The sequence below is a fragment of the Oncorhynchus kisutch genome, unplaced genomic scaffold, assembly GCF_002021735.2.
Source record: "Oncorhynchus kisutch isolate 150728-3 unplaced genomic scaffold, Okis_V2 scaffold2956, whole genome shotgun sequence".
Classification (NCBI taxonomy): domain Eukaryota; kingdom Metazoa; phylum Chordata; class Actinopteri; order Salmoniformes; family Salmonidae; genus Oncorhynchus; species Oncorhynchus kisutch.
The window spans coordinates 35,235-48,495 of record NW_022264901.1 but is presented as its reverse complement, the minus strand read 5'-3'; positions in this window follow the sequence as shown (position 1 = coordinate 48,495).

Below are 13,261 nucleotides of genomic sequence, written 5' to 3'. Positions count from 1 at the left end.
CCCACTCCGATCAACATATCCACAGATGATGCAATCTCTATTGCACTCCACACTGCCCTTTCACACCTGGACAAAAGGAACACCTATATGAGAATGCTATTCATTGACCTCAGCTCAGCATTCAACACCATAGTGACCTCAAAGCTTATCAATAAGTTTGCTGGAACTAAACACCTCCCTAAGCAAATGGATCCTGGACTTCCTGACGGGCCTCCCCCAGGTTGTAAGGGTAGGTAACTACACACCCGCCACGCTGATCCTCAACACGGAGGCCACTCAGGGGTGCGTGCTCAGTCCCCTACTGTACTCCCTGTTCACTCATGACTGCACATCCATGCACGACACCTAAACACCATCATTAAGTTTTCTGATGACACAACAGTGGTAGGCCTGATCAACGACAATGACAAGACTATGACAAGCCTATAGAGAGGAGGTCAGAGACCTGGCCATGTGGTCCCAGGAGAACAACCTCTCCCTCAACGTGATCTAGACAAAGGAGATGATTGTGGACTACAGGAAAAGGAGGACCGAGCACGCCCCCATTATCATCGATGGGGCTGTAGTGGAGCAGGTTGAGAGCTTCAAGTTCCTTGGTGTCCACATCACCAACAAACTAACATGATCCAAGCACACACACCAAAACAGTCGTGAAGAGTGCATGACAAAACCTATTCCCCTTAAGGAGACTGAAAAGATTTGGCATGTGTCCTCAGATCCTCAAAAGGTTTTACAGCTGCACCATCGAGCATCGAGACTGGTTGCATCACTGCCTGGTATGGCAACAGAGGGTAGTGAATACAGCCCAGTACATCACAAATTAAATTAGATTTGATTTAGTGCAATTTTCTCTGCAGCAGAGGTAACTCTGGGTCTTCCTTTCCTGTGGCAGTCCTTATGAGAGCCAGTTTCATCATAGCGCTTGATGGTTTTTGCGACTGCACCTGAAGAAACTTTGAAAGTTCTTGAAATGTTCCACATTGACTGACCTTCAAGTCTTAAAGTAATGATGGACTGGCATTTCGCTTTGCTTATTTGAGCTATTCTTGCCAAATAGAGCTATCTTCTGTATACAACCCCTACTTTGTCACAACACAACTGATTGGCTCAAACGCAGGAAATAAATTCCACAAATGAACTTTTAACAAGGCACACCTGTTCATTTAAATGCATTCCAGGTGACTACCTCATGAAGCTGGTTGAGAGAATGCCAAGAGTGAGGAAAGCTGTCATCAAGGCAAGGAAGTGGCTACTTTGAAGAATCTCAAATATACTTGGATTTTTTGGTTACTACATGATTCCATATGTGTAATTTCAGAGTTGTGATGTCTTCACTATTATTCTACAATGTAGAAAATAGTAAAAATAAAGACAAACCCTTGAATGAGTACGTGTGTCCAAACTTTTGACTGGTTCTGTATATATACAGTGTTAAATTAGGTGAAAAGGGTAGTTATCTAAGATCTAAGGTGTGAGGCTGCAATTCCAAATAATTCTAAATTGAAATATTATCTTCAGATTGAAAAATATATATATATATTTTTTCTCCTAAAATGTAAACACTTAACAGAGTTAAGCCCTTGGAAGGGAAGGGTTAATATTTGGTTCCAGAAACCGGAGGACACCTGCTTCACATATGGAATTGGTTCCGGGCCAGATTGAGAAACATTTTCTGATTACTTGTTTGGTCGCTGCTATCTTCGACTGTTTGTTTTGTATCGGGATATGAAGGTAAACTTCGCTCTGTGTGAAGGAGGTGAACTCATTTCCAGGAGCCGGACGACACGTGCGTGACACATGGCATTGGTTCCGGGCCAGAATGAGAAATGTTTTTAATTTGAGCAGATTACTTGTTTGGTCACTGCTATCCCCGACTGTTTGTTCGTAATATGAAGGTGAACTTTTCTCTGTGTGAAGGAGATGAACTTGGTGACCAAAGATTCTCTCTACACTGTGTTTATAAACGCGGAAAGTACAAGAGAACTGGAAAGTGTGGAGAGTGGATCAGTGGTTTGGAATAGGACCAGGCGAGTTACCAGGACTGTGTATTTACTAACAGTCCAAAACTAACCTGACCAAAACTGGACAATGCTGTGATACAGCCTGGAATTGAACCAGGGTCTGTAGTGACGCCTCTAGCACTGAAACACAGTGCCACTCGGGAGCCTAGTTGAATGAAATTGTGAATATGTCTTGATAAATAACATCAATCAATCAAGATATCAATATATAAAGACACGTCCTCTCACTGTCAACTGGGTTTATTTTCAGCAAACGTAACATGTGTAAATATTTGTATGAACATAAGATTCAACAACTGAGACATAAACTGAACAAGTTCCACAGACATGTGACAAACAGAAATTGAATAATGTGTCCTTGAACAAAGTCAAAAATAACAGTCAGTATCTGCTGTGGCCACCAGCTGCATTAAATACTGCAGTGCATCTCCTCCTCATGGACTGCACCAGATTTGCCAGTTCTTGCTGTGAGATGTTACCCCGTTCTTCCACGAAGGCACCTGCAAGTCCCGGACATTTCTGGGGGGTTACCCTAGGTTATGTATCTCCAGGGTAGGGTGGGTACTCCATGGTAGGGTAGGGTCCTCTAGGGTAGAGTTGTAAACTCTAGGGTAGGGTAGGGTATGGTATTTCCAGTGTAGGGTAGGAAAATTTAGGGTAGGGTAAGGTCCTCCAGTGTAGGGTGGTATACTCCAGGGTAGAGTCGGGTGCTCCAGGGTAGGGTAGGAAACTCTAAGGTAGGGTCCTCCAGGGTAGGGTAGGGTCCTCCAGGGTAGGGTGGTATACTCCAGGGTAGGGCAGGGTCCTCCAGGGAGGGGTGAGAATCTGTAGGGTTGGGTAGGAAACTCTAGGGTAGTGTACTCTGGGGTAGGTTACTCTAGGGTAGGGTAGGGTGCTTCAGGGTACGGTTGGATACTCTAGGGTAGGGTAGGAAACTCAAGGGGAGGGTAGTATATTTGAGGGTAGGGTTGTATACTCTGGGGTAGGGTATTCCAGGGTAGGGTAGGTTATTTCAGGCTAGAGTCGGGTACTCTAGGGTAGGGTTGTATACTCTAGGGTAGGGTAGGGTACATCCAGGGTAGGATAGGAAACTCTAGGGTATGGTCCTCCAGGGTAGGGTGGTATACCCTAGGGTAGGGTACCAGGGTAGGGTGAGGTCCTCCAGAGTAGGGTAGTACACTCCAGGGTAGGGTAGGGTACTCCAGGGTAGGGTGGGGTACTCTAGGGTAGGGTCCTCCAGGGTAGGGTAATCTAGAGTAGGCTAGGGGGCTCTAGGGCAGGTTAGTGTTCTCCAGGGTAGGGTGGGTGTTCTAGGGTAGGTTAGGGTGCTCTAGGGTAGGGTAGGGTGCTCTAGGGTAAGGTAGGGTGCTCTAGGGTAGGATACTCTAGGGGAGGGTACTCTAGGCTGGGGTACTCTAGGGTAGGGTACTCTAGGGTAGGATAGGGTGTTCTAGGGTAGGGTAGGGTGATGTAGGGTAGGGTGATCTAGGGAATGGTGTAGGGTGCTCTAGGGTAGGGTGGTGGGCTCTAAGGTAAGGTAGGGTGCTCTAGGGTAGGGTACTCTAGGGTAGGGTGCTCTAGGGTAGGGTAGGATATTCTAGGGTAGAGTAGGGTACTGTAGGGTAGGGTGTTCTAGGGTAGAGTAGGGTACTGTAGGGTAGGTTGTTCTAGGGTAGAGTAGGGTACTGATGGGTAGGATGTTCTAGGGTACTGTAGGGTAGGGTGTTCTAGGGTAGAGTAGGGTACTGTAGGGTAGGGTACTGTGGGGTAGGGTGTTCTAGGGTAGGGTAATGTAGGGTAGGGTAGGGTGTTCTAGGGTAGGGTGTTCTAGGGTAGGGTAGGGTACTGTAGGGTTGGGTAGGAAACTCTAGGGTAGTGTACTCTGGGGTAGGTTACTCTAGGGTAGGGTAGGGTGCTTCAGGGTACGGTTGGATACTCTAGGGTAGGGTAGGAAACTCAAGGGGAGGGTAGTATATTTGAGGGTAGGGTTGTATACTCTGGGTTAGGGTAATTCCAGGGTAGGGTAGGTTACTTCAGGGTAGGGTAGGGTACTCTAGGGTAGGGTAGGAAACTCAAGGGGGGGTATTATACTCTAGGGTAGGGTTGTATACTCTAGGGTAGGGTAGGGTACATCCAGGGTAGGATAGGAAACTCTAGGGTATGGTCCTCCAGGGTAGGGTGGTATACCCTAGGGTAGGGTGCCAGGGCAGAGTGAGGTCCTCCAGAGTAAGGTAGTACACTCCAGGGTAGGGTAGGGTACTCCAGGGTAGGGTGGGGTACTCCAGGGTAGGGTACTCCAGAGTAGGGTATTCTAGAGTATGCTAGGGCGCTCTAGGGTAGGGTAGTGTTCTCCAGGGTAGGGTGGGTGCTCTAGGGTAGGTTAGGGTGCTCTAGGGTAGGGTAGGGTGCTCTAGGGTAAGGTTGGGTGCTCTAGGGTAGGATACTCTAGGGGAGGGTACTCTAGGCTAGGGTACTCTAGGGTAGGGTACTCTAGGGTAGGATAGGGTGTTCTAGGGTAGGGTAGGGTAATGTAGGGTAGGGTGCTCTAGGGAATGGTGTAGGGTGTTCTAGGGTAGGGTAGGGGGCTCTAGGGTAAGGTAGGGTGCTCTAGGGTAGGATACTCTAGGGTAGGGTGCTCTAGGGTAGGGTAGGATATTGTAGGGTAGAGTAGGGTACTGGAGGGTAGGGAGTTCTAGGGTAGAGTAGGGTACTGTAGGGTAGGATGTTCTAGGGTAGAGTAGGGTACTGTAGGGTAGGATGTTCTAGGGTACTGTAGGGTAGGGGGTTCTAGGGTAGAGTAGGGTACTGTAGGGTAGGGTAGGGTAGGGTACTGTAGGGTAGGGTGTTCTAGGGTAGGGTGATGTAGGGTAGGGTAGGGTGTTCTAGGGTAGGGTAGGGTACTGTAGGGTAGGGTACTGTAGGGTAGGGTGTTCTAGGGTAGGGTAGGGTACTGTAGGGTAGGGTAGGGTGTTCTAGGGTAGAGTAGGGTATTCTAGGGTAGGGTGTTCTAGGGTAGAGTAGGGTACTGTAGGGTAGGTCTGTCCTGGGGTAGAGTAGGGTACTGTAGGGTAGGGTGTTCTAGGGTAGAGTAGGGTACTGTAGGGTAGGGTATTCTAGGGTAGAGTAGGGTACTGTAGGGTAGGGTAGGGTGTTCTAGGGTAGAGTAGGGTACTGTAGGATAGGGTAGGGTGTTCTAGGGTAGAGTAGGGTACTGTAGGGTAGGGTAGGGTGTTCTAGGGTAGAGTAGGGTACTGTAGGGTAGGGTGTTCTAGGGTAGGGTACTGTAGGGTAGGGTCGGGTAGGGTATGGTACTGTAGGGTAGGTTACTTCTGCATTTGGTCATGTTGTTAGTGGACTCCTCAGAAAGGCAGCAGTGGTGTTGCTAGCGGTGTTGCTATGGGGCTCCAGCCTCAGTTTGATTGGTCGTTTTGGCATCAGCATACCCTGGTTGTCCATCTCCAACAGGATCTATAGAGAATAACAGAACAGAACAGAACCCTGGTTGTCCATCTCCAGAGGGCTCTATAGAGAATAACAGAACAGAACATAACCCTGGTTGTCCATCTCCAACAGGATCTATAGAGAATAACAGAACCATAACCCTGGTTGTCCATCTCCAACAGGATCTATAGAGAATAACATGACATAACATGACATGACATAGATATATGCTATGTATGTCGAGGACTGCAGATGTAAATGAGCTGTTGGCTAAATCTGGTGCAACGCATCACTTCCCACTTCTGACACTTGTGTTATATATAGTATACCTCTCTTTTATGCTACTGCTACTCTCTGTTCATCATATATGCACAGTCACTTTAACCACATCTACATGTACATACTACCTCAATCAGCCTGACTAACCGGCATCTTATAGCCTCGCTACTGTATATAGCCTCTCTACTGTATATAGCCTCTCTACTGTATAGAGCCTCTACTGTATATAGCCTCTACTGTATATAGCCTCTCTACTGTATATAGCCTCTACTGTATATAGCCTCTCTACTGTATATAGCCTCTACTGTATATAGCCTCTCTACTGTATATAGCCTATCTACTGTATATAGCCCCTCTACTGTATATAGCCTCTCTACTGTATATAGCCTCTCTACTGTGTATAGCCTCTCTACTGTATATAGCCTCTCTACTGTATATAGCCTCTACTGTATATAGCCTCTACTGTGTATAGCCTCTCTACTGTATATAGCCTCTCTACTGTATATAGCCTCTCTACTGTATGTAGCCTCTCTACTGTATATAGCCTCTACTGTATATAGCCTCTCTACTGTATGTAGCCTCTCTACTGTATATAGCCTCTCTACTGTATATAGCCTCTCTACTGTATATAGTCTCTCTACTGTATATAGCCTCTCTACTGTATAGAGCCTCTACTGTATATAGCCTCTACTGTATATAGCCTCTCTACTGTATATAGCCTCTACTGTATATAGCCTCTCTACTGTATATAGCCTCTCTACTGTATATAGCCTCTCTACTGTATATAACCTCTCTACTGTATATAGCCTCTCTACTGTATATAGCCTCTCTACTGTATATAGCCTCTCTACTGTATATAGCCTCTCTACTGTGTATAGCCTCTCTACTGTATATAGCCTCTCTGCTGTATATAGCCTCTCTACTGTATATAGCCTCTCTACTGTATATAGCCTCTCTACTGTATATAGCCTCTCTACTGTATATAGCCCCTCTACTGTATATAGCCTCTCTACTGTATATAGCCTCTCTACTGTATATAGCCTCTCTACTGTATATAGCCCCTCTACTGTATATAGCCTCTCTACTGTATATAGCCTCTCTACTGTATATAGCCCCTCTACTGTATATAGCCTGTCTTTTTACTGTTGTTTTATTTCTTTACTTACCTATTGTTCACCTAACACCTTTTTTGCACTATTGGTTAGAGCCTGTAAGTAAGCATTTCACTGTAAGGTCTACTACACCTGTTGTATTCAGCATTTCACTGTAAGGTCTACTACACCTGTTGTATTCAGCATTTCACTGTGAGGTCTACCACACCTGTTGTATTCAGCATTTCACAGTGAGGTCTACTACACCTGTTGTATTCAGCATTTCACTGTAAGGTCTACTACACCTGTTGTATTCAGCATTTCACTGTAAGGTCTACTACACCTGTTGTATTCGGCATTTCACAGTGAGGTCTACTACACCTGTTGTATTCAGCATTTCACTGTGAGGTCTACTACACCTGTTGTAGTCAGCATTTCACTGTGAGGTCTACTACACCTGTTGTATTCAGCATTTCACAGTGAGGTCTACTACACCTGTTGTATTCAGCATTTCACTGTGAGGTCTACTACACCTGTTGTATTCAGCATTTCACTGTGAGGTCTACTACACCTGTTGTATTCAGCATTTCACTGTTGAAAGGTCTACTACACCTGTTGTATTCAGCATTTCACTGTGAGGTCTACTACACCTGTTGTATTCAGCATTTCACTGTGAGGTCTACTACACCTGTTATATTCAGCATTTCACTGTAAGGTCTACTACACCTGTTGTATTCAGCATTTCACAGTGAGGTCTACTACACCTGTTGTATTCAGCATTTCACTGTGAGGTCTACTACACCTGTTGTATTCAGCATTTCACTGTGAGGTCTACTACACCTGTTGTATTCAGCATTTCACTGTGAGGTCTACTACACCTGTTGTAGTCAGCATTTCACTGTAAGGTCTACTACACCTGTTGTATTCAGCATTGCACTGTTGAAAGGTCTACTACACCTGTTGTATTCGGCGCACGTGACAAATAAACTTTGATTTGATTTGATTTTATCTTGTCCCTATTCAAATAAACATATTAAATTAAATAACACTGGATGTCTCCAACTATCAGACGATTTGTGAATTCGGGCCCTGGACTCAACTTGCATTATGGGTAATGTCCATTGAAAGTGTGTTTCAGTCCAAGACTAGGTTTAATATTGTATCCATGATTTTCAACTAGCTGGTTCGAAACTGCTGGTTCAGCTGTATGTGTGTGTGTGGGCGTGTGTGTGTTGTGTGTGCGTGTGTTGTGTGTGTGTTCTGTGTTGTGTGTGTGTGTTGTGTGTCTGTGTGTGTGTTGTGTGTGTGTGTGTGTGTGTGTGTGTGTGTGTGTGTGTGTGTGTGTGTGTGTGTGTGTGTGTGTGTGTGTGTTGAGTTGGGGTGGTCTTTGGACTTCCTGTCAGGTCAGCTACAATCTCATCTGATAACTCCTGTTACAAAACCCTCCCCAGGCCAGATCTAGGACCAGATCCCATAGCCCCCATTCCTAACCTGAATCATTAGATACTAACCTAACCACTGATCTAGGACCAGATTCCCCTGCCCCTGCCCCGTTCCTAACCTGAACCATTAGATACTAACCTAACCACTGATCTAAGACCAGATCCCATAGCCCCCATTCCTAACCTGAACCATTAGATCCTAACCTAACCACTGATCTAGGACCAGATCCCATAGCCCCAGTCCTAACCTGAACCGTTAGATACTAACCTAACCACTGATCTAGGACCAGATTCCCCTGCCCCAGTCCTAACCTGAACCGTTAGATACTAACCTAACCACTGATCTAGGACCAGATCCCATAGCCCCCATTCCTAACCTGAACCATTAGATACTAACCTAACCACTGATCTAGGACCAGATCCCATAGCCCCCATTCCTAACCTGAACCATTAGATACTAACCTAACCACTGATCTAGGACCAGATCCCATAGCCCACATTCTTAGATACTAACCTAACCAGTCAAGGTCAATCTCAAGGCCATCAGACTGTTAAACAGCCACCACTAACATTACGTGGCTGCTGCCACTTTAAACAATGCAACTTTATATGATGTTTACATACCCTACATTACTCATCTCATATGTATATACTGTACTCGATACCATCTACTGCATCTTGCCTATGCCGTTCTGTACCATCACTCATTCATATATCTTTATGTACATATTCTTTATCCCTTTACACTTGTGTGTATAAAGTAGTAATTGTGGAATTGTTAGGTTAGATTACTTGATAGATATTACTGCATTGTCGGAACTAGAAGAACAAGCATTTCACTACACTCGCATTAACATCTGCTAACCATGTGTATGTGACAAATACAATGTGATTTGATTTGATCTAGGACCAGATCCCATAGCCCCCATTCCTAACCTGAACCATTAGATCCTAACCTAACCACTGATCTAGGACCAGATTCCCCTGACGACAACAACTACTTATCACACAACTACTGACTACAACCACACAACTACTGACTGCACAACCACTGGCAACAACTACTGACCACACCTACTGACCACACCTACTGACCACACCTACTGACTACAACCACACTACTGACCACACCTACTGACCACAGCTAATGACCACACAACCACAGGCCACAACTACTGACCACACATTTACTGACCACACATCTACTGACCACAACCACACAACTTTTAACCACAACTACTGACCACACAATTACAGAGCACACAACTACTGACCACATCTACGGACCACACAACTACTGACCACACAATTACAGACCACAAAACTACTGACCACACAACCACTGACCACACAACTACTGACCCCACAACTCTTAACCACAACTACTGACCACAACTACTGACCACACAACTACAGACCACAACTACTGACCACAACTACTGACCACAACTACTGGCCACACAACTACTGGCCACAACTACAGACCACAACTACAGACCACAAATACTGACCACAACTACACAACTACTGACCACAACTACACAACTACTGGCCACAACTACTGACCACAACTACTGGCCACAACTACTGACCACAACTACACAACTACTGACCACAACTACACAACTACTGACCACAACTACACAACTACTGCCACAACTACTGACCACACAACTACTGGCCACAACTACTGACCACAACTACTGGCCACACAACTACTGACCACACAACTACTGACCACACAACTACTGACTACAACTAGTGACTCCAAACAGGTTATAGCCTTTTAAAAATCAAAGCGTCTGTTAAGTGGAGTATTATATTATATATATACTGTTAAGTATTATATTATATTTAATTTTTCCGCATTTTGTTGCTGTTACTGTCTTACTGGCATCTCCTTTGCCGTTACAGTTACAGTCTGAAATTAAAATGTATTGAGATTTAGTGTCATTGACCTTCACACAAAGTGAAGTGTGTCAAACGTGGAATTATGTTTTTTTTAGACTTTTACAAAATAATTTAAAAAAATTAAAAGCTGAAATGTCTCAAGAGTCAATAAGTATTCAATCCCTTTGTTATGGCAAGCCTAAATAAGTTCAGGAGTAAAGATTTTGCTTAATAACATAATAAGTTGCATGACTCTGTGAGCAATAACTGTGTTTAGCATGATTGTTGAATGACAGCCTCATCTCTGTAATCCACGCATACAATTATCTGTAAGGTCTCTCAGTCGAGCAGTGAATTTCAAACACAGATTCAACCACAAAGACAGAGGTTTTCTAAAGCAAAGAAGGGAACCTGTGGTACAAAAAAAGCAGACATTGAATATCCCTTTGAACATGGTGAAGTTATTAATTACACTGTTGATGGTGTATCAATACACCCAGTCACTACAAAGACATAGGGGTCCTTCCTAACTCAGTTGCCGGAGAGGAAGGAAACTGCTCAGGGATTTCACCATGAGGCCAATGGTGACTTTAAAATGACTCCAGAGTTTAATGGCTGTGATAGGACAAAACTGAGGATGGATCAACAACATTGTAGTTACATCACAATACTAACATACATGACAGAGTGAAAGGAAGGAAGCCTGTACAGAATACAAATATTCCACAATATACATTTTGTTTGCAACAAGGCACTAAAGTAGTAATGCAAAAAATATGGCAAAGAAATGTACTTTATGTCGTGAAAACCTTATGTTTGGGGTAAATCCAACACATCACAGCACTGAGTACCACTCTCACATGTTCAAGCATGGTGGTGGCTGCATCATGTTATGGGTATGCTTCATCGGCAAGGACTAGGGACTTTTTTAAGGATAAAAATAATTGGAATAGAATTAAGCACAGGCAAAATCCTAGACAAAAACCTGGTCCAGTTTGCTTTCCATCAGACAAATTCACCTTTCAGCAGGACAATAACCTAAAACAGAAGGCCAAATATACACTGGAGTTGCTTACCAAGAAGACATTGAATGGTCCTGAGTGGCTGAGTGAGTCACCGTTTTGATTTAAATCAGCTTGAAAATATATGGCAAGACTTGAAAATGGCTGATCTACAACAAATTTGACAGAGCTTGAAGAATTTCAAAAAAAGAATAATGGGGGAAAATATTGTACAATCCAGGTGTGCAAAGCTCTTAGAGACTTACCCAGAAAGACTCACAGCTGGAATCATTGCCAATGGTGATTCTAACATGTTTTGATTCAAGGGTGTGAATACTTATGTAAATTAGACCGTTTTGAGCACATAATGTGGAATAAGTCAAGGGGTGTGAATACTGTATGTATATGTGTGTGTTTGATGGCCTGGTCTTTATCTGCCTGCTTCTTCATTCCGCTCAGCAGAGTGCTGATTCATGAGAGAGAGAGACAGAGAGAGAGAGAGAGAGAGAGAGAGAGAGAGAGAGAGAGAGAGAGAGAGAGAGAGAGCTACCATTTTAACAGTTTTATTAGGCCTATGTGGTCTAAAAAGGAAGGAAAATACAATCAGTAGGATCCATGGTGAATGATCTACGGAGAGATGAGAGAGAGAGAGGTGAGCAGAGAGAGAGAGAGAGAGGTGAGCAGAGGGAGAGAGAAGGGAGATTGTGTGAGAGGTGAGTAGGGAGAGCTGATGGTGAATGATCTACAGAGAGATGAGAGAACTTTGATTGCTAGAAATCGATGTAGCCAAAGTGACATGTGTAAAAAGTGTTCCTCTGGCTCTGCCATGGCAAACCCTCCTATCATAAACATCCCAATTTTCCAATCCACAAGCTATAATTTTTTTCCCTGTGTATTTGTCTGCTCGTAGAGAGCCACTAAAAAGTCTGGCGTTCATAGCGAATGCAGATAACACCCGCTAAAGTAGATGGGGGCGTGCTCACAAAACCTGCACGATGGCTTTGTGGACTTCGAACGAACAACACACAGCGATCTCAGATCTTCTGCAAGTTAAGGTCAAAAGTCATTAGTGTATGTGTCATGTTTAGCTTTTCAGGCTTTAATAGATGTTTTAACAAATGTGATTTCTGTCAAATTAAATACACATTGTATTAGTCACATGCGCCGAATACAACAGGTGTAGACCTTATATTGAAATGCTGAATACAACAGGTGTAGACCTTATATTGAAATGCTGAATACAACAGGTGTAGACCTAACAGTGAAATGCTGAATACAACAGGTGTAGACCTAACAGTGAAATGCTGAATACAACAGGTGTAGACCTTATATTGAAATGCTGAATACAACAGGTGTAGACCTAACAGTGAAATGCTGAATACAACAGGTGTAGACCTTATATTGAAATGCTGAATACAACAGGTGTAGACCTAACAGTGAAATGCTGAATACAACAGGTGTAGACCTTATATTGAAATGCTGAATACAATAGGTGTAGACCTAACAGTGAAATGCTGAATACAACAGGTGTAGACCTTATATTGAAATGCTGAATACAACAGGTGTAGACCTTATATTGAAATGCTGAATACAACAGGTGTAGACCTAACAGTGAAATGCTGAATACAACAGGTGTAGACCTAACAGTGAAATGCTGAATACAACAGGTGTAGACCTTATATTGAAATGCTGAATACAACAGGTGTAGACCTAACAGTGAAATGCTGAATACAACAGGTGTAGACCTTATATTGAAATGCTGAATACAACAGGTGTAGACCTAACAGTGAAATGCTGAATACAACAGGTGTAGACCTTATATTGAAATGCTGAATACAATAGGTGTAGACCTAACAGTGAAATGCTGAATACAACAGGTGTAGACCTTATATTGAAATGCTGAATACAACAGGTGTAGACCTTATATTGAAATGCTGAATACAATAGGTGTAGACCTAACAGTGAAATGCTGAATACAACAGGTGTAGACCTTATATTGAAATGCTGAATACAACAGGTGTAGACCTTATATTGAAATGCCTACTTATAAGGCCCTAACCAACAATGCAGTTTAATATAAAATAAAATAGAGAAGA